This window comes from Botryllus schlosseri, chromosome 6 (assembly GCF_051294905.1).
Source record: "Botryllus schlosseri isolate E-star chromosome 6, Bs_hap1, whole genome shotgun sequence".
NCBI classification, from domain to species: Eukaryota; Metazoa; Chordata; class Ascidiacea; order Stolidobranchia; family Styelidae; genus Botryllus; species Botryllus schlosseri.
The window spans coordinates 1,117,611-1,144,852 of record NC_137241.1 but is presented as its reverse complement, the minus strand read 5'-3'; the positions used below and the strand labels follow the sequence as shown (position 1 = coordinate 1,144,852).

The window sequence follows — 27,242 nt, the reverse complement described above, 5'->3', positions numbered from 1 at the left end:
TCCACTGCAGCTTGGTTTAAGCATCGCATTGTCAGTCTGACATGATTATATATCTTCCACGCGTCGAAAACAGAGTTGTATATAAGGGGAAGTCTCGAACAATGAATAGTGACGTATTCGCATTATAGGTATATAATGATGCGTCAAATGACCGCGTAGATATTTACCCTGTGGTTTTAAATCAATCATATATCGAGTCGCGGCCGGAGGATTTACTCTTAAGAGTACAAAAAAATATTCGGCACTTCTATTATTTTTATCCTCCCAAAACACACAATTTACAATGCGTTACACAAGACACGATGCGATGTAGTGAACATATAGGAATATGTTAAAACGACCAATTTCCATCTCTCAATTTTGCATCCACTTCGCCATATTGGCCCAATGCTAAGTGTAGCAATATTTATTCGATCTTGATAATGTACATTTTTAGGCACTTTTCATTAGATTGGCATTCGTTTTCTCCTGGGCTCTACGTCGTAAACCGACATAGGAGGGGAGCCCTGATAAAATTCTGGAAATTCGAAAAGTATTGCCGATATTCAACCGGGGTCTCTCTCGTCGATGGCTTCTGATTCACCAAACATGCAAACAATATTATTTGCTTCTGGCTGTTATAAATTGTTATAAAACATTACATCAGTCGCCTATTATATAAGACTTGGCACTATCATTTGAGTCGCGGGTGGCGAGATTACAGGAATTATAGTTTCGATACTATTCTCTCACCGTTAAATCGGCCTGAGAATTTACTCTTAAGAGTACACAATAATATTCGGCACGTCTATTATTTTTATCCTCCCAAAACACACAATGTACAATGCGTTACACAAGACACGATGTGATGTAATGAACATCTAGGAATATGTTAAAACGACCTATTTCCATCTCTCAATTTTGCATCCACTTCGCCATATTGGCCTAATGCTAAGTGTAGCAATATATATTCGATCTTGATAATATACATTTTAGGCACTTTTCATTAGATTGGTATTCGTTTTCTCCGGGGCTCTTCTTTTATAAATACGTCGTAAACCGACATAGGGGAGGAGCCCTGATAAAATTCCGGAAATTCGAAAAGTATTGCCGATATTCAACCGGGGTCTCTCTCGTCGATGGCTTCTGATTCACCAAACATGCAAACAAAATTATTTGCTTCTGGTTGTTATAAATTGTTTTAAAACATTACATCAGTGGCATATTATAAGACTTGGCACTATCATTTGAATCGGGTGGCGAGATTACAGGAATTATAGTTTCGAGGCTATTCTCTCACCGTTAAATCCTTGAAATCTCATTCGATCAAAGCTTCTAAACTAGGCTTACCATATTTCGGAAATGAAAAAAGAGGACACTTTTTCAGAAATTTCAGACAAGCAAAACTGGAGAAGAATTCTCAAAAATAGGTAAATTTCACCCGCTTCATGATCGGTTGACTAAAAAAAAAAAAAAAAAAAAGGTCCTCAAAAACACGTTTTTCACTCCACATAGCTAGGTGGATGACTAAAAAAGAAAAAAAAGGTCTTCTTTTCGCTCAGAGCTGAAATCACCACTTTTCCCTCCGAAATACCCGCCGGAGCTTCACTTCTGCGCTAATTTGCGGCATATCACTCGCAATATCCTCTAAATCTGACCTAAATTTTCAAAAAAGAGGACAAAAGGGCGTCCTCCGAGGACACTTTCAAAATAGTCAAAAAAGAGGACAAATCCTCTTAAAAGAGGACGTATGGTAAGCCTATTCTAAACATGTGCCAAACATATTTCGTGGTATTCACGGTATTTTACGACTGCAATGATCATTTAAGCAAGACAGATATTCCTAATTTTGATTCTCTGAAGCTGCCAACTTGTAGCACGGCCTATACAATGTGCACGGATTAGATGACGAGGAGGCATTCAGCAGTCGACATTGGTCGGAATCGAAACCGCAACCACAAGGCTGCCTCGTCACATCCATGGCATTGTCTCAAATAACAATTATTCTTCATTATGTGTATAATCCGCAAAATTCTCATGGCCGCATAAATTGTATATATTTATGCTTAAATGTGATTGGGTTTGCTGAAACTCCGCTATATCTAAAATGCATGCATACCAGTAGTTCTTTACTAGGGAAGGTAGGGGCCTGTGAAATAGGGGCAAGATATACGAAAATTAATGACTTGGCGGGCCGGATTGCTGAAACGATACATTATTCGAAAATTTATCAACATGTACATTGCAAAATCGTATTTAATAAATGTATTTTAACGACAGCAATGTGACACACTGGCGTGAAATGGATTTGAGAACGGCATTGTCGTTTACAGTCGTTGCCATGTCTGCTCCTCGCTGATCAATCAAGACACGGTGTGATCAAAGTGTCCTGTGTGGTGTGGACACAAGCAAATCTCACGGCCCTGTGAAATTGGGTATACGTCAAACTTCCCATTTGGTCGAAGGCAATTTGACGGTAATTTTGGACCGGCTTACCGAGCATTCAATTTGACAAAATTGGTAATAGTCGAAAGCTATACCGTGGTACTGATTGCGCAAATATAAATTGTATCCTGCTCATAGTCCTGGAATCCCCCAAAACCAGCCTAGAATGATGCATTGTAACGGAGTTTGGTAATGTGACGCAATTATACCTTTTTGGAGCAGGTGAGAAGCAGCGTTTACCGCAAGCGTATTGGCCATTGCTGCGTAGCCGATTGAGCATTCACACTCTCACTCTCGTGTGCACTTGATCCTGAGCTGCTCAGACGTCATATGGTTGCGTCACAATACAAATCTCCGTTACAATGCCACATTCGACGCTGATTTTGAGGGGTGCAGAACCATAAGCAGAGAAAATTCATATTTTAGAAATCAGTACCACGGTAGCTTTGGATTGATACTCATTTTATCAAATTTGATACTCGAATCGACTTCACATAAACGTTTCACTCACAACGATGGATGCCTGGTCATCAAAAAATGATGAATTATTGTTTCAACGATGACCTTGATAATTAACTACGCCAGCGCAGGTCACGATCAATTTCGGGCAAGCAACGGTGAATACTAAGGATGGTGTGAACCTCTGAAAGGTTCTGGTTCGTGTGAACGCGAACCTTTTCGAAAGGTTCTGTGTGAACGCGAACGTGAACCTCATGACGTCACGTGACGTCATATTGCTAATTTCAACCCTTCATTTCAATTATGTAATTGCCTACATTATGTATATGTATTGTACAATGTATGGACTGTACAGTGTACTGTATACGATACCTAGCGACGACTCGGGCCACATAATGGCACAGTGCTGAAGTAGGCTACATATTGACGTTTTAAACGTCGCCAAATGTATCAAATGAGGCAATCAAATGATATATTAATTTCATAAAATCAAGATCTTCCGTCGCTTTGCCAACAATTTCGACGAGGACTTGCCAGGGAATATAAGCTTACGCCTCAACGGTCTCGGCCAGACCGAGCAATGTATTCGGCGCCTGAGTATTGCTACATGGATATTGAACAGAGTGTAAAACGGGTTTCTATACTTGCTACCGATATTACCACACTATCAATAGTGGCGAGATAGCGCAGTTGTATAATCCGCGGATGCAACACCACTGGGTGCGGGTTCGAGTCCGACCGAGGTCGACTTCCGAATCCGATACCTAAGTGTTGGAGGTTTACCTAGGCTCCTCCTCCCCACCTCATCCGCGTCAGCGGTGTCTTACAAAAGCCTAGAGGTGGGCCGTGCTATAAATCGACAGATACGGAAAATAAGAAGAATATCGGCCTGGTGTAAATGACCATTGACCATAGTAGTCGACAAACACCATGAATACCCCAAAACAAACAAACAGAACCACAATATCAAGTTATACAACAGTAGGCAACATCGGATTTGGTGTTTATGATACAGTTTACATATGAAATCACGATTGACCCCGTACGCCTGCTAGATTTTCACATCAGAAAACGATATCAATCTCATTGATTGGTTTAATAAGCATCATTCGCTGACTACATGCAGTGTATTTCGCTCTTGATGTTATGTGATTGCGGGTTAAGCTCACAGCAAAGAGTCACTAAATATTCACTGACGGAAAGCTGGATATTTCGAGCAAACTTTGCAACAACGGAAGTAAAATTTCTCAGATTGTCAAGGTACATATGCTCGTTTAGTCGATAGTCGATTGCTTATGCTGCCAGCGCCATGCATAGAGTGGCCCGCAGTTGAAATGCAATAAATTTAAACCAAAGATGCTATAATGAAGGGAAAATTGCAATATATGAAAAGGTTCACAGTGCAGAACCTACCAAGGTTCTGTTGTGAACGCGAACCTCAAAATTTCGGAGGTTCACAAACAGAACGCGAACGTGAACCTCGCGTTCACACCATCCCTAGTGAATACTGAATAGTTGAATACGGCTCTTCAATTTGTATCGTGAAGGCTAGCAATAACTGTAGCGTTCGGTCAATAAAATTTCGTCGAGATTACCGTGCTGAAGTCTTCCTTTAATTCTTATCAGCACTTGAAGGAACTGCTTCACAGTGCCTAGAAGTCTTATGATTTCAAACACCTTGCGGCCCAGGTGGAGACGCATCGTATAACCACAAGATAATAAACTTCTTTCGATAGCCTACATTCCTTGTGATGTCATAAATTCGTATTTTTGAATTTTTGTGATGTGACAGCTAAGATTTTTTATGTGCCGATCGCGCATGAAGCAGGTCTGCCCACCCGTGCATGTTATAGGGCGGGGGTAGCCAACCTTTTCGGCCAAAGGGCCACATGGGATATAAGAATCATTGTGCGGGCCAGTTGAATGTTGTTGAGCTTTTTGAGTCGTCAGATGGGGGCGAACCGAATTAGGTAACGTTGCAAACAAGACTTACGTTTTAAAATTGATACTATTATGTGATGAAAACTCCGTGTGCAACTGCGCATTCACGTCGTGATCGCGCGATGCGCAAAATTTTATTGGTAAGGTGATGTATGAATTCGATCAATAAATATGTTAGGCCTACTTGCATATATTGGGGGTCGCCTCTGTATACCACTGGGCTCATTTCGCAAGGACAGGATTAGTCGGCGTTTAAACATAGCAATGTCGAAGGTTTCTGTGAACATGCCTCTATCATGTTGTGCAAAGTTTCATCGCCGACGATCTTGCTGTGAGCACACAAGCGAAGTCACATGTCGTACCACACGCTATCTCCGAATTGTCAATATAGCTCGATTGAATTCTGTAAATTACACGTATTTATAATTTTTCAGGGAGGGATGCAATACTAAATGCAAGAAAATGAAGTAACAATAAATAATGCGAAGTGCTAAGAAAAATGTCATGTCAAAAAATTCTGCTGCGAAATATTCTATTTTGTGGTCATATATACGAAGATCTGCGATAAATGTGGCTGTCACATCACTATGCCAACCCATCGGAACTGATCTTTTAGTCATCATCAAATTTCGCGGACAGGCTAATCATTTTGGTTGGTCTTGCAATTTTACTTGATGTTGTAACCAATTTCGATAATTTCCTCGGGGGCCACACAAAACCTTGCCGCGTCTAGGGTCTCATAATAATGAGTTGCAATCCTAAGTTGTCTTAAATATTTGGTGTTTCTTAATAAATACGATACGTAGCATTACATGGTTCCCTCGTTAGGGAAATATGCATACGATGTCTTAGTAAAAATATTGTATGTGGCCTTCCGTTTGAATACATAGTCAACACATCCGGATACATTAATGCCTGGCGTAATATGAATCCAGCGACGCATTCGTTTGGGAAATGATCACAGCAGAGAAACGGATCAGAAAGCTTACATCACGATAGTGCACGGACGCTTTAATTTATCACCATCGCACACCAGGGCGACCAAGTTATTCTCGGAGGTAGCAATGCGCCGAGTAACTGGAAACACTGGACAGACCTTCAGTAGTTCAGTGACTGGAATTTAGTCAATTTCTACAAATAGGAAGATATCGTATCATTATCAGTGTAATGATATTTTCATCATTTCGAACCACCACAAAAACGTCGATACAATGAAACGATAGGAAGGTGCTGAAACGACTTGGAGTAGCCTAGTCATTGAGATCAGACAACCGCCTTGGCCTAAGAGGAGTAGAGAAGGGCCATGTTCACTGAATGAAAAGTAAAGCAGGACATATAAAAGGCAAGCGACAAAATGAGATGACATGTGGCGGAAGGCGAGATCGATATGTTACGTCGTGGTCCGGTGATCCTGAAGGCTGACTAGTATTCATTTAGAAGAGAATCGGACATGCTCGACGACTGTTTCACAATTGGGGTACGGTATACTTGATAGAGCAATGCGTATTTTTGTATATTTTGTCCCGATTATATGGTAGCTATTCTTCGTTGACGCGCGTGTGCCGTACTTGTGCGCTTTTGACTCAGAGGCGAGGAGTCGTTGAAATTTGTATGGCAATTTTTGAAAATGAAACCAGCACCCCAGTCGGGAGATGCGGTCAGCAAATCAGTACGTAACGTTCGTATGACAGGCAAACAACTGTAGCATCGTTCGGCAAAGTCGATGCTATGTCGTTCTCGAAATCCATTCTATAGTTCAGTGATTAAAAACTGTGTACTCCCATAAATACTCGGGTGTACCGCGAATCTTTTCTGGAATATAGCGTAAATATTAACAAGAAAACAAGCGGAGACGCATATGCGATATAAAAGCGCTCGAACTGTTTCGATGGACGATAAATAAGTACACGTGACGATGAAATCAATTGATGCTGCCGATAGAACAGTGATTCCCAACATGTGTGGAACAGACGCACTTGCGAAAAAATTACGTATAGTATATAATACATGTACGAAAGGCACGACACTGCGATTACGGTTAACAGTTCCCTAGTCTGGACCGCGTTTGTCGCTAATTTAATCGCGTGTTGTTCCAAAAAATCATTTTGGATTCTTCAAAACCACAATCGGAGTCAGAAACACGTTTAGCAGGGACAACATGACGCGCAACAACGATTTTGCAGAAATTTGCGGGATCGAGAAGTTTAATGTTACAGTAAAAGACAATTGTCCATGTCTACTGTCAGACGTAGCCTACCAGAGGTATTGGGTGCACTCAAATAAGGGAATGCCGTGTCCCTTGTCCGGAAAATCGGGCATATCACGCTGGTGAACTTAAAGTTTGATAAAACGTAGTAACTAAAAGTTGAAAGAATATACGGCCGTAGTTATCTTAACCTCGGATCTGCAACAGTCACGATCATCGGTTTTCGTTATCAATTCTTGGGCGTCTCAAGCTGCACCTATATCAATTGGTAACTATGAAACACATTATCTATTTTTATTAGAGGGAGCATTTTTTGAGGGTTGAGTATTAGGCTTTTAGGTTGTGGGGAATGAAGACTCGTAATTAATCAGAAGGGGGGAATTAAGAAATAAAGGGTTGGGAACCACCGCGATAGGGTATGGTAATTGGGCTGCTACTATAGTATTAAATGTCGACATCTCATCCTGTTATAGTTCTAACCCCACCCTGTTGTTCACTAAGTAATTATTTATACTTTCACGGAGTACTGAAATAGTTTCTGCCTAATCCGACTACTTATTCTTAAATGGTCATGTTTTTGTTTAGACCCACTTCAACTTTGACCTTTTTTCTCGCAAATTCGGGTTTTAAAAAATATAAAGTAGTTTTAAGATACGTTGGCGTGACTTTTTAGAGTGAAATTATCATAATAGCATAATCACAGTAACTCGATGTATTTTTCAAAGATTTTACCTAAATGTGCATTGCGTAGTGTCATTAGTCAATTGTGTTAGACGCGAAGATATACATCTTGCAATGGGGAATCTAAGACGTCAATCATGCACGATTACGATAACACTGCTTCTGATCCTCATTGGAACCTACTTGACAGGTAAGATCATTTCAGTGAGTTTACAATGGTATTTCAACTTTGTGAACTAGAGAAACACTGTGTTAGAGTACAGAGTTAAAGTGCTATAGGGGTTATTTTATCAATCTTTTAGCTGCAGTTCGAATATGGCGTCACCGAGGTTGTAATGACTCGTGTCGCGATTTCAGGATACCCGACTCCCGAAGTACTGAAAATTGCTGGATTCGACTCAAGTCAATCTGTGTATTGACTCAACCTGTACTAAAGTCATTGCCAGTGGCTTGGACTAATTCAGGCATATGACTCGAGACTCGGACGGCCATGACAGACATTTGATTGTAATTTCGCAGAACAGTAAAGTCGAATGGTATTCGGACTTGACTCGGTGGTGTATTGAAAATGACTCGACCTGACTCCGGTCAAAACTATAAAAGTGAGATTGAATTGTGACTCGGAACCTGGCGACTTGATTACAACCCTGGGTATGATTTTGGTGAATATGGCTGTTGCCAAATATTAATTCCTTATTTTGTCTTCAATTTGGGACCCATCATTATTAGAGCGCAGTAACCCTTCAGTAATTGTTGAATTAATGCTGTAAATGTTCAACGCTCACTCAAGTGACCAAGTGTTGTTCCAAGCTCTTTCAATGCGAGTTCCCACAAACATTTCGTTATCCCATTCAGTTTACCGTATAGATGCGTCGCTCATGAAAACCCCGGGGGCCTGTAGTTGTACTTCAGAATCGTCCTACGAACGCTAAACTGTGTTCGCATATAAGGCACAAACATTCGCACCACCCTGATATTGTTATATCTACAATATGTGTCTACAGGTGTCTCTGGAAGAAAAATCAGGAATCCGCGTCGACATTACAAAAGGAAACAGACGGTTCACGGAAACAGAAACTCAGCACCTGTACCGCGTATTACATTCGATGGCGATGGATCATTCAGTTACAGAGTATGAAAACCTATAGTATTTCCCATAACAATTTTATTCAGTATATGTATAATTGCATACGCCTTCATCTTGATAACTCCTTTTAATCGAGAAGTATTGGCATCTATTTGAAATTTAAAACAATTTTTCTGCATTGGTAAATGTACCGCGGTAAATATACTATTCATTTCAAACCAAAATTGTTCACTCTGATAATGCAGGATGTACGAGTTGAAATTGAGCAAAATTTGCTACACATCGTATTTTTTACCAAACCCAACATATCCTAGGGTAGCCAGTAAAAAGTACTATGCTGTTGGTGTGCGGGAATATGCGTGTACGTGTAAGGCGGAGTGAGAGAGATTTAGTCGCAATACGAGATGTGAACGTTTTTTTCGTATTAATTTTGATGTCGGCTTTATTTCAGAGCGATTGTTGGACTATCAGTAGGTGGAGGATTCATCCTATTTATTTGTTCTTGTTTGGTGCATGTCACAGCGCTGCTAAGGAATAGGCTTATGGTAAGATAATTGCTTTTGGATCCAAGCGAGCAAAAATAAAATAATTTAAACAAGGACCATGTTTAAATATGTTTGTTTTAAATTGATTTTTATATTAAATGCAACCGTACCGATCTTACAGTTTTACGTTTAGAAATTGATGTGCAATACGTTTTTCTGTTCCAAGGTCGTGATACATTTTGATATATGAGTGGCCATAGCCCACTGCTGCGACGCAAAAACATATTGAAGTGGGCCGAGGAGCTTTTTGTAAAGATGAAGTTCCGGAGAACTTAAGTTATGTTAGTCGAAAAATATATGTTCATTTTGTCATTCTCATTCTACTTCACGCGCTTGGATGGTTCTCGTTTGGGCAAAGATCGGTTATCGCGGCGAGACAACCTTGAAATTTAGAATCTTTTCACTGTTACGTAATCATGACCAGTAAACAGGCTCTTGAGTGGCATATGACTACGCACAGCAACGACAGAAGAAATTCCACAGCAAAATATATGCGGAAAACGAACCAACAGTAATGAAGTAAAGTTATATTCATAGGATCTCCTATGATGGTAAAAAATTGTTTACTCGTCGCTAAGGATAGATTGCGATATTAAATGAATATTATCGCCACCACACACATAGTACAGGGTTCCTATTTGCGTCTTGGCTCCGCATCAGTGACTTCACCGTGGGAGCAGTGTATTTAGAAGTCCAGAAGGAAATGCGAGTCGAGCTACACTTCGCCGAGCAGACATGGACGAATAATATCAAGAGATATGAGAAAGTTGAAAATTGCCGAACGGCTTGGCGAAGTAAAATGGTTATGATCATTACTAATACCAGGCCAGGGCAATGACTCGAGTCGCAATATTTGTGGACTCGGCATGACTCCAGTCCTTTTCATAAAAACGGAAAATGACTCGACTTGTTCTCAAGTCAATGCGCATGGCTCGACAAATTCGATATGACATATTCACATCTCGGATATCAGGGCCGATAGGTACAGAAACAGTATTTTATATGTATGAATAAACATGTTTAGAATGAAAAAAATTACTATTATGAATTTGAGGTCTTTGATATCGTCCAGGAGCTTCACAGAAGTAGGTTGATCCTGACTTGAACTCGATATTGAACAGTCAACACAATGACTTGGACTAGACTATTTAAACTAAAACTGAGGTTTCATTACTCGCCACTATAGCTGCCACGGTAGCGTCTTGTGTAGTTCAGGACAAAACAAATTGACCATGCGTAATCATCAAATCAAAGTCACCAAGAAATAATTCTTCTAAAACAACACTAAGAAGAAGGGATGTAGTTACCCAACTCGACTCGAATCAATTTTTGTGTTGACTTGGCTTTTACTGGAGTCATTGCGCATGACTCGACATATTCTATATCAGTGGATCTCAACCGTCGGTCCGTGACTAATTTCATGCGTAATATATATTGGTCGCTTGTCCATTATACAGACACCCCTTGAGCATAATTTATGCGATATATTTATGGAATACCACGCCTCAATTAGTAGTAAGAATACGCCACCACGCGACCTAAATAGATTGTGATTCATTTGAAAAGTTCCCAGTGATTTGCTTCAGTGACCATATCATATAGTCTTAAATAATAATTGCTCCGCATATAAGCCTATGAGTTATATGTGGATTCCACCTCACACTACGACCAGGGCTGTGGAGTCGGTAAATTTCATCACCAACTCCGACTCCAGATTCTTTAACCGCACCGACTCCAACTATTTTCCTCACATAACTCCGACTCTAACAGTAATACAAATTTACTTCGAAATTATACGTCAGATTTATTGTCAGGGTTTAATGACTTTCTTATAACCATTGAACATATACAAACATATTATTCACGATGCCATGCAAACTCGTTTCGTTGTGGCATGGCAATGTGCAATGGTTCACAGTCACTTGCAATATGGAATTTTAAGTTGGGGCTTCTGCAACAAAACTACTTTGCATCCGATACAGCTAATACAAAACAACTCCATTCGTACCCTTACGGGGTCATTTCGATGTAATCTTGGGAAGTCATATCGGGAGTGGAGAATATTGAGGGTAGAAGAAATTAAATATCTGGAAGTAGCTAAATTCATGTATCGATTTCACAATAAACAGCTTGCCTTTAGTTTGGAGGATCCATTACAACTATCAACATCCACCCATAGTCAGCAGTACCAAATTACCGCCACTATTTAGTAAGGAAGGAATTTTGTGTTTTGGACGCTGTGATGCGACAAATTGAGGTTTCAAGGCTTCCATATCTAATGAAACGTATCTACAATCTTCGTTGATAATAATTCAACACATAAGAGTGATGCATAATCTTGTCATCCCTGAACTATACTTTCTTCTCTTTAAAATCCAAATCTTAAAAATACGTAATTTTGCCAAAATTATTTTCACATAGAAGTGGAAGTAGTCTGAAAACCACACTGTAAAAAATCTGGTAGATTTATTAGGAAATCTCTGTAAATTTTGCAACGAATTACCGGTAGCTGCCAATAACTGTGCGTAGCTTGTAATTTTACATTTTGATGTGTAATATTACCTCAATTTAGCTCTAAAGTCAAGTTACCAGAATTTCTTTGAAAAATTACTGACATTTACTCGTTACTGAAGTTTACCAGGCAATTGGCAAAATTGATTAGCTTGAAAATCTCTGCAGCCAAAGTATACGTGGAACTGAATGTTACTGATATCATTCTCGTGGTGATTTGGCCTGATTCAACCTCGTTCGCGAGACTGGGGTCTGTCATACGGAAATAGTTGGCCCTAGTACCAATTTCAGTACAGTACATAGTAGGGTAAAAGAAACAACTGGCAATCGTAGATAGCCACTATATTCTATTATAAAGCTGTGGCTATACGGCCGGTCTCGCTGGTTACATTCGTTGTCACGGATAGGACTGATGAGTTAGAATATCAGTTTAGGATGTATAATATTGTTCGGGAAACTAGAAATATCAGCGCCGCATGCTAAGTTGACCATTTGTTAATGGCGAACAACGCGAGTTAGGCGACCTACGCGTTAGCGCTTTTTCTGAGATTCGTAGTAAACAACCAACGCACAACTGTGACATCACAAGCAGCGTCTGGAAGGGATAGAATTCTGTAGATTAATCTCATGGAAGTGAAAAAGAGTTGAAGGTTTCGTCTAGGCCGAGCAATGGACAGGTCTCTGGTGCACAACTCCGCATCAGCTAGGCAACATTGCATATTACTCATAAATGCCCACTAACTCACAGGTGAAGTTTCCAGGACGGCCTAGCGAAGTAATAGATGCATTGAACATACGGACATTACAAATATAAATCGTATCAAAGCGACACCACCATGGTACGTGTGTCATAGTTACGTGCGGTCAGGGGAGGCAAGTGAAGCAGTGCCTCACCTGTCGCATGGATGAATAAAGAAATATTGTGGCACCTTCAATTATTATTGATAATTACCGTCGATGTTCATGAATAACTGAATCTGAACATTTATTTGCACAATTTTTCATCCAACATCATCAATTTTCATATTTATTGTTCACAAATACAACGCAAAAAGAGAAGTGAGGCCCAGGTGAAGCACGGGTGGGCCGTGTCTCACTTGCGACAATGCAATGCAGCTAAGAATTCGTATTAACTGGTATCAATCAAATGCTACTTTCGCACTGATTTCGAAAATCTGAATATTATCTTTGAGCACCGCCCCCCCCCCCCCCCCAAATAATAGCTGAGGAATGTTAAGTTTGGATCTATTACCTACAATGGCCAGGGTAGGCAGAATCGAATCTGCCTCATCCCCATTTGCGAACGATCAGACGATCGCAGCACAGTAAAACGCGCCATTGGTTTCCGAAACGGATAGTGCAGTATGAACTATGTAGTAGCGATGGCCAATACGTAATGCCGAGCAATTACATTCCTTTACTGATGTAGCTGTTATGTATTGTCCAGTCATGGCTACGTTAAATTGTGGTTATAGCTACTTACATAGTCTGCGTTGTCGTTGTTTTGCGCCTATGGTAAATTTTTTATAGTTCGTGGTCGGTTGACTAAAAAAAGGTCAACCTTCTCGCTCGGAGCCCAATATACAGCAGTGTTTTCCTTTACGTTACCCGGTGGTTACTAAAAAATGATCATTTTCCAGCTCAGCTCCCGAAATACCCGCCTCAGCGTTACTTCAGTGCTGTTCAGCATGTAATAGTCATATACATCAGGTCGATATTCTATTTTTGATTCCATATCTGCCAATTTGCAGCACGGCCCACATCTAGGGTTTTGCAAGACACGCTTACATGGAACAGCTGATGGCGAGGAGAAGTCTAGATAGCATGCGTGTGTAGATGGCTAATGAGATAAGAATCAGGACGCCACCTCATCAGCTAATGTTCTAGATTTTATATATTTGCGAATGCGAATCCTAATCCAAGTAAATTTGCATCTTTATTCAAAATCATGAATTCCACCCTGATTTTCCACAGTCTGAATGGATGTCTTCAACCAAGTTTGATGTTAGTCAGTAACATATTTGGTTTTGCTGATACAGTGTCCATTTCAATAGAAAATAGAAAATATAGAACCTAAAGTAAATCCCTAATCAACATATTTTATGTTTTTCGTTTCATCCTATTTCATTGAGCATTCTGTATTGAATATTCACTAAAGGAAAAAATAAATATGTATCGTAGAATGTAGAATGGCAAGGGCTGACAGGGTTCAACGGTTTCGCTTACCCGCTTCTCTTGCTGCTGCTGTTGTTAATATGTTTGCATACTTTACGTGTGTGTGTGCGTGGGGGGAGAGCGGGGTCACAGCCCCACCAGCAATGAACTTCACCGCACGTCACTGCATTCTAGTCTGTTTTTACGCGTGGAATCTTTCTTCAAATAAAAAAAACTTGCAATTTGTAACCTTGTTCTTCTTGGAGATGACAATTCTGGATTCTTCTTCAACATGTGACTCCGTATTCAAACTTATTTTAAAATAGTAATTAAGCAATCGAAATATAACCATGAGAAGTGTGAAGATAGTTCCAGTCTTCCAATTAGACTAATTGAAGCGAAATGTCGGTAATCTAATTTTGATCTCATTTGTGAAATGTTTCTTTGCTCTGATTCAACTCTAATCTAACTTCTGGTTCTCCTGTAAATGTTACAGGATAACTGTAAATTGCGAAACGAGAAAAGCTTGGACATTTGCTATTCTCATGATGATAAGAATGAACTGCGTTTTGATATGAACGGAACTTGATTCAATGTCCAAGTTTTTACGAATTCGGTAATTCTAATCTAGTATGGAAAAAATATGTAGCTATATTTCTAATTTGAATCTAATTCGACTGGTACTATTCCTACTGTTTCATTGTCCTGTACAATGTTTTTATTGAACTACATCTCCTTTCAAGCTGTGTTTACGAACAATAAATATGAAACTTCCGTGATTTTGGAAGTAAAAATGTTCAATGTCAAGTCATTCATAAACATCGATAGAAGATGCCAATAACCATTGCAGGGTTCACAATTTTGTTCACTGATCCCTGATGACATCTGAGGCACTGCCTCACTTTCCTCCCCTAACCCCACGTCACTGACGTATCACACGGTGGGTATGTACTGCTGTAGTAACCATGTGTTGGCACCATCTACTCATGTGGACAGATAAATATGGCGTAGGATACACTACGAATCCCGTATATTAGTGCTACCAATACGTCACGGATGTTACATTGTGACGTAACCGTGGATTGACATGCATGGCTCTTTGGGAGTTACGATTGAAAATATTGGGCCGAAATGGCTCTTCGGTCGAAAGAGGTTCGCGACCACTAGTTTAATGCATTGAGAACAATGTGTAAATTTGCCAGGGTAGAAGAAATATTGAGCTCGCGAGCCCATAGTAAATATAAAAAAGGTCCGTTTCAAGTCATGTAGATTACAGTGCAGCAAAATAAAAGTCCACTGTTTCAGGTACGAAGGGTACCTATAATTTGGTGTCGCTGCAGAAATTTTGAACAAGTTTGCTTTCGTGCGGCGATAACCAGTGCGAACCGAACACACAACACGAAGATGCATAGCGCGTGGTTCTACGGCGCGTTCGCTGTGGTTCTATATTTTAGACTACTTCTACTACGACTTGACAGCCTTCAGTTTTTAAGCACAACTACCAAAAATACTAACGTTATTTTTATGCGCTGGAAAATTGCTATTTCTACATGTACTTCGATGGTTATATACGACTTCACTTTTACACGGCTTTTAACAGTATATTCATATTTATTGACTTGAAGAACATTTCGCGTGCCTCTTATCAAGAGCAACCGGCACGATAAAGGATACAGAACAGAGATGGATTCAAAACCAAATGGCGAATTGTGACGCAATAATGCAAATTTATAAATAACATGAATGGAAATTCAGCAATAGCAACAATGCAGCGTATATAGCAACAAGCAACTTGAAAAGCAAAGTCACTCAACTATGACAAGTCGTCCGAACGTATTTTCATGGAGCGAGAAATGTTGCACAACTTGATGTTATGTAGTATGGCGCCTTACGGCGAACGTCGTTATAGGTTGGATTATTTGGAGTTCGCGGCGCAAATATGGCTGGATGTGCTGTGAAAGGTCAAGAAAATGATGCATAAAGGAAGGATAGCTCAAGAAAGAAGCAAAATAGTGTCTGACAGAGACTGTCCTGTTCTATTTCGCTTCACAAGAAATCCAATCCTCAACGTCATCACTTCAGAAGAAGTGGGATCAAAGGTACAGTACCGTAGTATTAGTAGTAAGTCTACTGTAGTACATGTAGTGTTCGTAAAAGTCAAATATAGAGACCTTTAGCTTTCACATACGGTACACAATGAAATGTGGACTGTTAATTTCTCAAAACTAATATGGTGTGAAGTTAACTTGATACAGTCCATTGTTGTTATGAGTATATACCAATTGAGTAATAAAAATACTGAAATACAAATTTGATGTGTCTCAGGTGACCATGAGCATTGATCATTGCCTAGTGATATGACACGTTCATGGTTCATCCTCAGTGTCTTTATATTATCCTAATCATGGGTTATATTTTATGCAGCATATGATTTCACTGAAAGAATTCCACCAATGGAGAGAAGACTTTGTAGTCTTGAAATTATTTTTCGCTTGCTAACAAACCGGTCAAGGTGGTACATGTTGTTTCGGATGAGTCTTCGTGCGGATGTGGAAAGCGGCTGGCTGGTAAGATTCAATTGTATACTGCTGAAGAGTACCATTGCTTAGCATTGTATAATACCGTTTGCAGATAGGAATGAAATACCATCTGCTGATAATCTAAGATCAGCCCTGAGTTACCCGTCAAGCATATTCAACCATCCGTCACTAATCACGATACCATATGATGTTGCGAGAACAGCTGCACACTGCATAGGTAAGACATTGTTTGATGCTGCACAACCTTTTACTCATTGGAAACCTTATCCCTCGGTTATTTAACAGTGTCGGGGGTTCTCACAAACCCTGAATTTCTTAAAGTGGCAATATCATTTTCATCGTATTGTTGTGCTTTGTCATTATCAGTGACCTTGAGCATTTTTCAAATGATTACATCTGTCACTAAATGAAATTTACAATAATAGCCTACATGGAAACCAGTTGAAGCCGGCATTTGACTATCGAGGATACTTTGTAATGTAGCCATACGCAGTTGGTGTTGTCTGCAAAACGCATCCTTGATTTTCTCTGGTTTGGGCAGTCCACAAAGGGTGCACTCGCAAATTTATTTAGTTTGGTACGAGATCAATTTTAGTGTATTTATTCATTTAGTATGTTATATTTTTATTCAGGTCTGCATGCGGGAAATTATCATGCAACATCAACGGAATTCATTGGTTCTTGTGAAAATGATGACGGTACCTCAATTCCATATTCCATGCGAACCCCAAATTGATGACTCGGAATATGAATTCATGGAATCGCTCTCAGACGTATCTTATACTATCTGGCCCTGGTGGGTTGGACATTCACCAATCGTTCATTTTTTCGTGGTGCACTGGACGATGTTCGTGCAGCCAGCCCACTATGAACCGGTCCTATACCAATACCGAGAAAACCATTGCCGAGAATGGACATTACCGGCAGTCGTCAAGCAAGCTGTTTCTACTGAATGAATACAATTCGGCCTGCAGGACTGTGATATGATATGTCGACATTTTTATTGCTAGTCCTTTTTATGTTTTCTTTTCCTGGAGTGTATATGCCTCTTATTTACATGCTCTTGGTCAAGGTGCGGGAATGATTAAAATGACCGATCCAAATCATTTAGACACCGTTCAATTGTTTTCCTTATATTGCCATCTTGAGGTGTTTTGATCTGATGGAAATTTCAATAAATGGCTGGGACTACCTATATTTCGTGTCATCCAAATACATGGATCTGTTGCAGAAAGCACCCTTAAATTTGTTGTCAGATTTAGAATTTTTGAAGAGAAACGAAGAATCGTACGAGGGAGAAACCAGTATGCTTGGAAATGTGCTGCAAGGTCAGGTATAAGACGAAAAATAATAAAAAAACTTATTTTTACATCTGAGGACTTTGAGGATAAGGTTTCTACATGTTAGTTCTCATCTATTGCATAAAAGTTGCTGCAGACATGTGTTTAGAAGCGGAGGCTAGTCAGAAATCCCGGTGTGAAGGGTGGTAGTTGTCTGCTTGCAGGTTAGTTGTCTAGTCAGTGATACTCCAGTTCCATTGGGCAGTGATACCAGGTCATGGAATTCGTGCGGCTATGGTGGAATGTAAAACTGGACGGTCATGACCAGCAATAATCCTGCATCCCGACTAGTAATATTTTCGGTCTACGCCAAGATTGATATTGCAGCATATATAAGGTATATTTCGTTTGAAGGTCAACCATATAGAAATATTTCGTTTTAATATCGTTGAAATACATACTGCAATCCTTGAAATCCCACACAGCCAAATAATTCTCGAGAAATAACCGTTAAAAGTCGAAGTATAAGGTCGGCAAGCACGGATTTCCATTACCGCAGGTTAGCGCCGACGGACTTTTGTGCAACATTTTGCGCTCCAGTACTCTCATAACATTGCGCTTATTAGTCGGACGACTTGTCATAGTTGAGTGACTTTGTTGAAAAGTAGAGCGCGTGAGGTATAAAATACAAATACAATGAGACAATGCAACAACAGAGAGGAAAAAATTGAACAAAAACACGGACGAACAGCTAAGCAACGACAACTAGTGTGAAATTTTAAGATTATACAAAAATTCTTTCTGGCGACAAAGGACCGGGTTGTTTAGTTTGATGAAAGTGGATTCCAAAGCAGTTAAATGAAACATTGATCTACCCTTGGATAAAACTGAAAACATGTCGTCTGAATAGTTCAAGGCGCAGGACGGGTTGTCGGTCAAATGTTGGCCAATTGAAGAACTGCTTGCCAACACTTGGCTGTACGATTGGGATTTTGATGCGTGTTTGCATTGCTGAGTGACACTTTCAGAATCAGGGGACTGCGATGCCGATCTTATCCTCTTAGGAACGTGCTGTTTGATACGCTCAAGCAAGCGTTGGGATGTGCGTCCCACGTACCGACTGTCACAGTGGCATTTGTATTCATATATTACCATACTTTGATGAAAAGCAGGCAGCACATCCTTTCGCGTGTTTGGCAAAATTTGTTTCGTTGTATACACAATCCTCGCATTAACAGTGTTGTAACACGATTCGACGCATGATCTGATTGATTTGGTGAATCTATTAGAAACAGAGCCAAGCCAAGGAACGTGTATGTACACCGGGCATTTGTTAGGGCCGAAAACTGTAGGTTGTCTGAATTTGCGCATTTTCTCCGCAATAGCAGAGTCAATGATGCAATCGGGATATTCATTTTTGGACAGAATGGATCTAATCCAATCTAATTCCGTGGACAATTTGTCTTTAGAGCAAATCATACGTGCTCGATGCACAAGGGTGGAGATCAAATTTAATTTACGCTTTTTCGGGCAAAAGGAGTTCCACCTAACATAATGACCGGTGAATGTTGGCTTCCGATAGACTGATGTGGTGAATTGGTGACCCGTTTTTTCCACCAATACATCAAGAAATGGTAGGGAACTATTTTGTTCTTTATCTACTGTGAATTTAAGGGATTGGTGCATTGAATTTAACGTATCGAAAAAGGCATCACACTGTCGCTCACTTTGAAAAACTACAAACGTATCATCAACGTACCGATAATACATAAGAGGTTGATCAGGGCCCGAGAATAACTTATTCTCATGGAACCCAACAAAAATATTCGCGAGGGTAGGTCCCAATGGTGAACCCATAGCAATGCCGTCAATTTGCTTATACATCATATCGTTGAAACTGAATTCAACCGACGACGTTGATATTTCAAGCAGCTCCAAGAAAATCTCCCGCGGAATTGGAGGAGGTTCAAGATCACCATTGTAAAGAGTGTCAGCGCAAATATTGAAAGTTTCAGTCAATGGCACATTAGTAAATAAACTAACAATATCAAATGAGCTCATATATACATCATTGGGATCAAGGCCGAAATTTCGAATTTTCTCAACAAATGTGAAGGAGTCACTTAAGCAATTATCTGAATAAACAGACCGAACCGGTTCGATAATTGCGTTGAGCCATTTTGCTAAACTATGTTGTGCCGAACCAGACATAGAAAGAATCGGACGCAGTGGCGTGTAAGCTTTATGTATTTTCGGCAAGCCATACATACGCGGTCTTTGTGATCCACACGGTCTGATGAATTCATAGACTTCTTTTGGGATAACCTTCTGATTTTTAAGAGCTAGTAGACGACGCTGTAGTTTACCCTCATTCTTTTTCGTATTATCATTCGAACTCGATGGTCCGAGGAAACTGAACTTGGAGGAATCTTGAAGAATGCTCTCCATCTTTTGGAAATAGTCTGCTTTGTTGAGAATGACTACTCCGTTACCTTTGTCCGGTTTTGTTATATAGATATTCTTGTTGGAGCGAAGTGATTTGATCGCTTGCCAACATTCCTTTGTCATTAAAAAATCACCAACGTCAACAGGAGTACCACAGTATGCATGGGCTAAGTCCCTCAACCTAGCTTTCAAACTTGAATACTTCTCTCGGCTATTCGCGGTATGATGCGCAAGTTGAGCCAGTAATACTTCAAATTCGGAAAATATCTCTTCACGCTTCACATTCGTAGGCGGCATGCAGAAGTCCAAGCCGTGCGAAACCACAAATTTTTCCGATTTCGTGAGCTCATAGTCGGAAAGATTATGAATCAACGATATGATGTATGAGCAAATTGACGGCATTGCTATGGGTTCAACATTGGGACCTACCCTCGCGAATATTTTTGTTGGGTTCCATGAGAATAAGTTATTCTCGGGCCCTGATCAACCTCTTATGTATTATCGGTACGTTGATGATACGTTTGTAGTTTTTCAAAGTGAGCGACAGTGTGATGCCTTTTTCGATACGTTAAATTCAATGCACCAATCCCTTAAATTCACAGTAGATAAAGAACAAAATAGTTCCCTACCATTTCTTGATGTATTGGTGGAAAAAACGGGTCACCAATTCACCACATCAGTCTATCGGAAGCCAACATTCACCGGTCATTATGTTAGGTGGAACTCCTTTTGCCCGAAAAAGCGTAAATTAAATTCGATCTCCACCCTTGTGCATCGAGCACTTATGATTTGCTCTAAAGACAAATTGTCCACAGAATTAGATTGGATTAGATCCATTCTGTCCAAAAATGGATATCCCGATTGCATCATTGACTCTGCTATTGCGGAGAAAATGCGCAAATTCAGACAACCTACAGTTTTCGGCCCTAACAAATGCCCGGTGTACATACACCTTCCTTGGCTTGGCTCTGTTTCTAATAGATTCACCAAATCAATCAGATCATGCGTCGAATCGTGTTACAACACTGCAGTGGCGGCTCGTCCTATAGGGCAACTGGGGCATTGCCCCACCTAAAATTCTGTCCAATAACAATTCTTATCCATTTATAGACGCACAGCAATCTATATATACCGAAATCACAGCGAAAATCGTATTCTTCTTGTCCTTTCGCTTGTAAATGCCCATATATAGCGAAGTCTCTGCGAAAATCGAATTCTCTTCCGTGATTTCGCTTTGCGAATGCCTAGCCGGGGCATGCCCCGGTAGTGCTCATAACAAGCTTTCACTGTCTATTCTCTCAAAGCCGCGCACAATAAAGAAACAGTGATTTACTCTCTCCTATTCGTAAAATGGCCGAGCAGGTGGGGCAACATAGCCTGGTCGCCCTTAAGGTGTGATGTAACAATCGTATCTATATCTGAACTCGGTTACCGTCATATGCGTTTAGTCGACCTTTGCTGGTATAGGTCGATTTTGATGGTGTTTCACACCATGATAATTCTTGAAACTTGGTATGTCATGTCGTGATGGCGGTATGTAACACTGTCCCAAGTTTCAGGGTTTCTACTTGAAGTTTAGGGTAGTAATTCCGTTTCTGAAATTGAGTGTGTGCTGATCCGTCATGTATCGCAAACAGATTTTACTCAAAAGTCGGTATTGGTATCCATTGATTTTGACGATGTTCCATACCGAGATCGGTCATGTCATTTGGTACGGTAAGTCTTAATGTTAGTATCGAACGCTGTACCAAGTTTCAAGTTTGTCAATGAACTGTGTTAGTGGTAATTTCGTTTCCTAAGTCGAGTGAGAGCTGACTCGTCATTTATCGCAAACATATTTTACGCAAAGCCGGTATTGGTCTCCATTGATTTTAACGATGCTCCTTACCTAGATCCGTCATGAGCTTTTGCATGGTATGTCTTGATTTTAGTATCGAACGCTGTGCCAAGTCTCAAGGTTGGCACTCAATCATTAGGGCAGCAATTTCGTTATCAAGGTCGAGTATGGTAGAGATGTGCGATGATCTGACACTTAGCCTACCTAACGCATTGCGGATTTCACGCAAAAGCCGCTGTATCTGTGTTAACGCTAACGGTGTTCCATACTGAGATAGGTGATGAGATGATGATATCATGAAACAGTTTACTAACATCCTCGGTTTGCATTCAAATATTTACTTTTATTTTATATTCTCCAATGTCAATTTCACCGTGAAATTGAGGCCTTCAGGCCATTTGCTTACAATTACAACCCCTGTCGAACGCGATAGGCCGATAGCTGTTTCGTTTTCGATGGCGGCTAACAGCTGATCGCTTAATCAGCCTATTCCTCAGTAAATTTTACGCAAAATTCGGTGTTGGTCTGTTCGTATTAATTTTGACAGTGTACCATACCGAAAACTGTCATGAGGCTACTTCTCGATGATTTCATGTAACAGTGTACCAAGTTTTCGGCTTTCATCCTCGTATTTATTCGGTAATATATTTTCCAAAGGTGATTTTGCAGCAGACATATAGACACTATAGACCGTAAGCCGTATGTGTCGTGTGACAGTCTCCAGCCTCAAGGCCAAAATTTCCTATGCTGTACCTGGACCGAATTTCCGAGGCTGCTATCCGTAGTTCTTCAGAATTATGTTTTGGAGTCAATATGACATGTCCAATCTATGAGATAACAATTGCGTATGTGTCCAAACTCGTTGACCTTTCCAGTTAGGCTTACGCAATCTCTCGAGTTATAGTAATTTCCATTGCTGCAGATAATTAGTCAGGTATAGTGCGAACATGAACCGTGTCGAATCTTTGTTCCGTACGCCGTTTACGCAGTTACCACACTTCAAGTCACAGCTCACCGGCAAACCTCTCGCGGCACATACGTTAAAATCAATGTTGTCGGGAAGTTCGTGTTACCGTGCCACTAGTACCACCAAGTTACTTGTTTACGTTGGAAAACGCCATTGTGACGTCATCTTGATAAAAAGTCGCTTGCAGCCCTTGCCCCACCACCCGATATTGTCACGAGCCGCCACTGCAACACTGTTAATGCGAGGATTGTGTATACAACGAAACAAATTTTGCCAAACACGCGAAAGGATGTGCTGCCTGCTTTTCATCAAAGTATATGGTAATATATGAATACAAATGCCACTGTGACAGTCGGTACGTGGGACGCACATCCCAACGCTTGCTTGAGCGTATCAAACAGCACGTTCCTAAGAGGATAAGATCGGCATCGCAGTCCCCTGATTCTGAAAGTGTCACTCAGCAATGCAAACACGCATCAAAATCCCAATCGCACAGCCAAGTGTTGGCAAGCAGTTCTTCAATTGGCCAACATTTGATCGACAACCCGTCCTGCGCCTTGAACTATTCAGACGACATGTTTTCAGTTTTATCCAAGGGTAGATCAATGTTTCATTTAACTGCTTTGGAATCCACTTTCATCAAACTAAACAACCCGGTCCTTTGTCGCCAGAAAGAATTTTTGTATAATCTTAAAATTTCACACTAGTTGTCGTTGCTTAGCTGTTCGTCCGTGTTTTTGTTCAATTTTTTCCTCTCTGTTGCTGCATTGTCTCATTGTATTTGTATTTTATACCTCACGCGCTCTACTTTTCAAGCTGCTTGTTGCTATATACGCTGCATTGTTGCTATGGCTGAATTTCCATTCATGTTATTTATAAATTTGCATTATTGCGTCACAATTCGCCATTTGGTTTTGAATCCATCTCTGTTCTGTATCCTTTATCGTGCCGGTTGCTCTTGATAAGAGGCACGCGAAAAGTTCTTCGAGTCAATAAATATGAATATACTGTTAAAAGCCGTGTTCAAGTTCTGCACCACCAACCAGTTATTAAAGACTTCACTTTTACTTGTACCTGACTACCAAACCAACATTGGCTATTTTGACTACCTCTGAATGCTGTAAGAAACACATCTATATTTCCATTAGCAGAGAATAGTTCCATGACTCTCTACTACCATGTTGTGACGCCACAAAAATTTCCGATACTTTTTTACCTGAGATATCCTATATACCGATAATTTGTTTAAAGTGGCATATTGACTCGATATTAGGGCTGGGCACAATGATTCGAGTATTCGAATCTGAATCGAGTATTGATTTTAATGATTCGAGTCGAGTAGTAAAAGACGATTTTTTCGAGTACTGAAATTATACGCTCCTCACCACTGAAAGTTGATTTATCAACGAGGAGTTTATCAACGATCAACGAGTTTATGCTAATTTCACTGTTGACGCCTTGAAACCCTGATTGGCCGTATCGTAGCATACGAAACATGAAGTACAAAGCTACGAATGTTACTGGAAATAGCACATTTCCGAAGTCATTATCATCCAACAATATAGTCACAAGTGCAATGAAATCAGTATGGTCGAAAAAATAAGAAAGTATCCTTAATATGATGGGTAACAGGCATTATATTCTTTGTGGTCGCTTAAAAGGTACATATTTGAACTTTGACAAATATTACTCTGATATGACGTCATAATGAGTGATACTCGATTACTCGACTCGACTCGAAGCATTTTACGTGATTCAGAATCGAATCACTCAGGTGCTCGATTTTGCCCAGCCCTACTCGATATGATCAGCGAACCGACATTATCGGCCGGGCTGTATACGCAACTCCGCTATACATTATATTACGAGTTGATGACACCATTTTCATACTGCACGGGCTGCCTTAGTAATCTGTCTAAGGCTGCAGATCATCATTTTTCAGGAATCAGCAAGCAAAAGGATATAATTGAAAATGCACACTTCCTTCCGATGGTGTGACCTGTGAGGACAAGAAGTCAACGATTGCACAGCCTGGCTTTACTGATCCTTTAATGCAGTGGTCCTGAACCATTTTCATCAAAAGGGCCATATTGGCCATAGATTTTCACTTTTAATTCTCAAAGAGCCAGACACGATTTCGCTAACCTGCTACGTCACACTTGAAGACTCTTTGCGTCATCACAGCACGTATTCCAAATTCGCTCAATAAAAATGTTTTCTGTGTTAAAACTGTTATTATGTTTAGCAGCGGCAGTAATCAAGTTGCTTACGTGACATTTGAGCACGCGGCACAATGAAAACGATAATTTAGCATGTGGCACTTTACCTGAGATACATAGATGATATCGAGAAGATTTCGCAAGATACATATTTTAATTCGATGATATATTGATATTGAAATAAACCCGGATATTTTCGGCTGACACTTGCAAGGGGTAGCCAAATCGTCAGCACTTAGTTGGAAAATTCCGAAGAACTTCGGACATCAACAATCGTCTTACCAGTTACGAGTCACCGCACAAGTGCGTACCATCCAACAAGTTGTCAAGTCCTAAAGCCTAAACTCTCACATCCATGTGACCGTACATTAATCCGTGACAGCTATTGTGAACTTTTGCAACTGGAACTTTGAGTAGTCCTGTCGTAGAATTCGCCAAGGTTCGCATACCAACCACGAACGTGAAGCAAACATTCGCACAATCTCTATGTGTATTACAAAGAATACTCGTAGTATCGCAAATATAAAACCATAGCCCATCTATGCAGCTAACAAAATCCCTATATATTATGTTATCCACGAGCCGCGCATGCGAATACCCCGTTCATTCGTCGACATTATCGGACTGATACGAACTACTGCATATTCTAGAACTAACGACCTTTAAATATCTGCAACTAACAGTTCGCTAAGATTGTACCATCTATATTCTATATCGAACCAGGACGCTGTGACATCGAACTTGTATCGATAAAATGTTATGCTAACAACGGCATGTCATATTAGAAATGAAAATATAGTGAAACAAAATAAAATATTAGTCAAAGCAAATTTTGGGTGGTTCCCGGTAAATCTGACTTGATTACTGACGATCCGCTGATGTGCCTCTGGATATATCAATATCAGATAATCCGCAAGATGGCTGCTAAGCGGTGTGACGTAGGAATAAAAGACACATCAGGAAATCTATCAACCATAGAGCTTACTTAAGGACGATGACAGTGTAATGACTTCGTGAAAGTCGTTTCCTAGTGTCGGGGTAAAGAAGGCAAGTAGTCTTTGAGAAGTAGTCCGGCCAGACTTGTACAAACTACTGGATTTTCAAAATACGAAACCAGAACTATAACTACAACTACTCACTTTTCAAAACTCGCCAATAGAACTAGGTCTAAGAACATTTAAAAATATCCGCAACTAACTAATAACTGATATTACGAATTGCTGAATTGTAAATGAGCTGTGGTCATAGAATCATCATTTTGAAAGGATGGGGTTTCGTTTGAAATGGAAAGAGGTTTGACCCCGAAACCCAGCCCCTGCCTACGCCGCTGTATGTAGTGATGACTGACGGCCCTTACCAGGCTTGTAATGACTCGAGTCACGATTTTTTTATGACTCGACTTGACTCGAGTAATTTTCTTGAAATGGGAAAATGACTCGACTCGACTCGAGTCAATATTTGGATTGACTCGACTTGTACTCGAGTCATTACGCATGACTCGACCCAAGTCATTGACTCGGCTTATTTTATATGACTTGAAGATGAAGAAATTTGCGAATCATAATGGCTAGATCGACGCATCCGACGAATTCTGCCGACATCGCTATTTGTCACCACTGCTTTCGTTGCACTTGTCTGATATCAGATATGCCGCCGTAAAAACAACAGAAAATGATACATAGTAGCAATGCATTGTACAAAATCGTCCAGTGATGAAGAGGTAATAAATAGATCCTCCGCAATTAAAGTACTCAAGACTTTTCAATTATACAAGCAAACAATTGGATCAAAGTTCAATTAGAGCCAATGAAATGACTCAGATGGTGAAGAGACTGATAAGCTCATGTGTAGATTTGAAGGCGATGATTCTTTGCATTTTTGGGCGACTAGAAAGAATGAGTATTAAATCCTCTTCAGTGTGGTTCAAAAATGCTTGTCAATTCCTG

At 40.2% G+C, this 27,242-nt stretch overlaps 3 long non-coding RNA genes across 4 annotated transcripts in view; 1 reads left to right on the top strand and 2 right to left on the bottom strand.

The window, feature by feature from the left end:
* The first annotated feature begins 6,411 nt into the window (after nt 1–6,411).
* On the top strand, nt 6,412–25,851 carry LOC145440165 (uncharacterized). 2 transcript variants are annotated; one of them, XR_013915448.1, is made up of 4 exons: nt 6,414–7,901; nt 8,716–8,843; nt 9,250–9,343; nt 9,510–11,557. It is a non-coding gene; the product is annotated as an uncharacterized LOC145440165 (long non-coding RNA). The 2 variants fall into 2 exon arrangements; XR_013915447.1 differs by lacking the exons at nt 9,250–9,343; nt 9,510–11,557 and adding an exon at nt 25,020–25,851 and having other exon boundaries at nt 6,412–7,901.
* Nucleotides 17,546–27,242, bottom strand: part of LOC145440166 (uncharacterized) — a 44,756-nt gene continuing 35,059 nt past the window's right edge. The window contains exon 5 of the long non-coding RNA XR_013915449.1: nt 17,546–18,402. This is a non-coding gene — a long non-coding RNA (uncharacterized LOC145440166). The remainder of the gene's footprint in view (nt 18,403–27,242) is intronic.
* LOC145440167 (uncharacterized) overlaps nt 21,888–27,242 on the bottom strand; it is a 32,355-nt gene continuing 27,000 nt past the window's right edge. The window contains exon 2 of the long non-coding RNA XR_013915450.1: nt 21,888–22,735. This is a non-coding gene — a long non-coding RNA (uncharacterized LOC145440167). The remainder of the gene's footprint in view (nt 22,736–27,242) is intronic.